The sequence below is a fragment of the Macaca mulatta genome, chromosome 7 (genome assembly GCF_049350105.2).
Source record: "Macaca mulatta isolate MMU2019108-1 chromosome 7, T2T-MMU8v2.0, whole genome shotgun sequence".
NCBI classification, from domain to species: domain Eukaryota; kingdom Metazoa; phylum Chordata; class Mammalia; order Primates; family Cercopithecidae; genus Macaca; species Macaca mulatta.
The window spans coordinates 155,159,842-155,163,882 of NC_133412.1; the positions used below are offsets into that span (position 1 = coordinate 155,159,842).

General features: G+C 40.5%; 1 pseudogene; it reads left to right on the top strand.

Annotated features, from left to right (window-relative positions):
• The first annotated feature begins 1,306 nt into the window (after positions 1–1,306).
• On the top strand, positions 1,307–2,968 carry LOC708958 (eukaryotic translation initiation factor 3 subunit L pseudogene; annotated as a pseudogene).
• Positions 2,969–4,041: the final 1,073 nt, after the last annotated feature.

Consider the following 4,041-nt stretch of genomic DNA (forward strand, 5'->3'; position numbering starts at 1 on the left):
CTGTGGCAGTATATTTTAATTTCTTGCTTTTTATTTTTTGTGTATTCATTGATTTTTTTATTTGAAGTTTTCATGATACTTGTAAATACTATCTTATAACCATTATTTTAAAGTGATAATGACAACACAAATTTTATAAACAAACAAACAAGCAAAGAGAGAACTAATAAAACTCTATACTTGTCATTTTTTACATAAATAGAAAAAATCCTAAAATTTCTATGGAAAAAAAGAGCCAGAATATACAATGCAATCCCGAGCAAAATGAACAAAGCTGGATGCATCACACTGCAGATTTCAAAATATATTATAAGGCTATAGTAAACAAAACAGCATGGTATTGTTATAGTAATAGACATATAGACCAATGGGACAAAATAGAGAAACTAGAAATAAAGCCACATATTTACAACCATTTTGTTTTTAACAAAGGCCCCAAGAAAATACACTGGGGAAAGAACATCATCTTCAATAAACAGTGCTGGGAAAATTGTATAGCCATATGCACGAGAATGAAACTGAATCCTTTCTCTCATCATATACAAAAATCAACAAAGATGGATCGAAGGTTTAAACATAAGGCCTGAAACTATAAAACTACTAGAAGAAACAGTGAAAAATACTTTAGAACATTGGTCTAGACAAAGATCTTAAAAGCACAGGCAACTAAAAGAAAAATGGACAAATGGGACTATATTAAACTATAAAACTTCTGCAAAGCAAAGGAAACAATTGAGTGAAAAGACAACCTGCTGAATGAGAGAAAATATTTGAAAACTATTTATCTGACAAGAGACTAATATGCAGAATATATAAGGAACTCAAGCAACTCAATAATAATAATAAAAACAGCCAGGCTGGGCGTGGTGGCTCATGCCTGTAATCCCAGCACTTTGGGAGGCCAAGGTGGGTGGATCATGAGGTCAGGAGTTCAAGACCAGTCTGGCCAAGATGGTGAAACCCCATCTCTACTAAAAACTACAAAAATTAGCTGGGCACACTGGCAGGTGCTAATATTCCCAGCTATTTGGGAGGCTGAGGCAGGAGAATTGCTTGAACCTGGGCGGCAGAGGTTGCAGTGAGCCGAGATTGTGCCACTGCACTACAGCCTGGGTGACAGAGTGAGACTCCATCTCAAACAACAACAACAACAAATAATAATAATAATAATATTAATAATAATTTCATTAAAAAGTGGGCAAAGGACATGAATAGACTATTCTCGAAAGTAGACATTGAAATGGCCAACAGGTATATAAAAAATGCTCAATATGACTTTCTGGCAGTGTTTGTGAGCCTGGCAGCCATGTCTTATCTCACTGATGATTAGGAGTCTGAGGAGGCTTATGACTCCTATACTTATCTGGGCGACTATGGAGATCCAAAAGCAGGACCTTGCTTATGAACATCAGTATGAATAGCAAACCTATCAGGTGATGCCTGAAGTGATCAAAAACTCCATCCAGTATTTTCACAAAACTGTCTCGGGTTTGACTGACCAGAAAGTGTATGAGCTACAGGCCAGTTGTGTCTCCAGTGATGTCATTGACCAGGTGTATAGGATCCAGGACATCTATGATAACAGCTGGACCAAGCTGACTGAAAGATTCTTCAAAAATACACCTTGGCCAGAGGCTGCAGCCATTGCTCCACAGTTTGGCAACAATGCTGTCTTCTTGGTTTTATACAAAATATTATATACTACAGGTACATATACACCAAAGTCAGTGGGGGACCTTCCTTGGAACAGAGATTTGAATCCTATTACAACAATTCCAGTCTCTTCAACTGTATTCTTAATGTTGATGGTCCTCTTCCCCTTGAACTACCCAACCAGGGGCTCTAGGATATCATTGATGAGTTCATCTACCAGTTTCAGTCATTCAGTCAGTACTGCTGTAAGACTGCCAAGAAGTCAGAGGAGGAGATTGACTGACTTCGTTTGTTCCAATCCCAAAATCTGGAATGTTCACAGTGTCCTCAATGTCCTTCATTGCCTGGTAGACAAATCCAACATCAACTGACAGTTGGAGGTATACACAAGCAGAGGTGACCCTGAGAGTGTGGCTGGGGGGATGCTTGGTTACTTCAGCCTGGTGGGGCTTCTCCGCCTGCACTCCCTGTTAGGAGATTACTACCAGGCCATCAAGGTGCTAGAGAACATCGAGCTGAACCAGAAGATCATGTATTCCTGTGTGTTAGAGTGCCAGGTCACCACATACTATTATGTTGGGTTTGCATATTTGATGATGCATTGCTACCAGGATGCCATCCAGGTCTTTGCCAATATCCTCCTCTACATCCAGAGGACCAAGAGCATGTTCCAGAGGACCACAAATAAGGATGAGATGATTAACAAGCAGAATGATCAGATGCATGCACTGCTGGCCATTGCCCTTATGATGTACCCCATGCATATCGATGAGGGCATTCACCTCCAGCTGCAGGAGAAATATGGGGACAAGTTGCTGCGCATGCAGAAAGGTGACCCACAAGTCTATGAAGAACTTTTCAGTTACTCCTGCCCCAAGTTCCTGTCCCCTGTAGTGCCCAACTATGATAATGTGCACCCCAACTACCACAAAGAGCCCTTCCTGCAGCAGCTGAAGGTGTTTTCCAGTGAAGTACAGCAGCAGGCCCAGCTTCAACCATCTACAACTTCCTCAATCTCTACACCACCATGCCTGTGGCCAAGCTTGCTGGCTTCCTGGACCTTACAGAGCAGGAGTTATGGATCCAGCTTTTGGTTTTCAAACACAAGATGCAGAACCTGGTGTGGACTAGCAGCATCTCAGCCCTGGATGGTGAATTTTAGTTGGCCTCAGCGGTTGACTTCTACATCGTTAAGGACATGATCCACATCATAGACACCAAGGTCGCCAAGCACTATGGGGATATCTTCATCCATCAGATCCACAAATTTGGGGAGTTTAATGAAATCCTGAAGTAGATGGGACAGAGACCCTGACGACATTCACACATGTTATTCAGGAACCTGTCTACATATATATATATATATATATATATATATATAAAATTTTTTTTTGAGACAGAGTCTCGCTTTGTTGCCCAGGCTGGAGTGCAGTGGTGCCATCTTGGCTCACTGCAAGCTCCGCCTCCCAGGTTCATACCATTCTCCTGCCTCAGCCTCCCAGGTAGCTGGGACTACAGGTGCCCACCACCACGCTCAGCTAATTTTTTTTTTTTTTTGTATTTTTAGTAGAGAGGGGGTTTCACTGTATTAGCTAAGATGGTCCCCATCTCCTGACCTCGCAGTCCACCCACCTCGGCCTCCCAAAGTGCTGGGATTACAGGCGTGAGCCACCACGCTCGACCTGTTTTGATATATTATAGACAGGAAGTGTTTTTGCTACCGTGAAAGCTTTACGTAGATCAGCCATCAGCCTGTCAACTAAGTTGACAAATTAAGGACCGAAGTGTTTCAAGTGGATCTTAGTAAAAGATCTTTGGAGCCAGAAAAAAAAAAAAAAAAAAAAAAAAGGTCAACATCACTAATCATCAGGGAAATGCAAATCAAAACCATGAGGTATCATCTTACCTTAGTTAGAATGGGTATTACTAAAAAGACAAAAAATAACAAATGCTGGCATAATGTGGAGCAAAGGGATTCTTATAACTATCGTTGGGAAAGTAAATTAGTACAGTCACTATGGAAAACAGTATGGAGATTTCCCTAAAAACTAAAAATAAAAGTACCATACCATCCAATAATACCACGGTTGGGGATCCATCTAAAGGTAAAGAAATTAGTATATAAAAGGCATACCTGTACTTACATTATTATTGCAGCACTATTCACAATAGCAAAGATCTGTAATCAACCTAAGTGTACATCAGTAGATTAAAAGATAAAGAGAACGTGGTATACATACACAATGAAATACTATTCAGCCATTAAAAAGAATAAAATGATGTCCTTTGCAGCAGCAGCTGATGGAACTGGAGGTCATAATATTAAGTAAAATTACCCAGGCCCAGGCAGACAAATAGCACATGTTCTCACTCATATGTGGAAGCTAA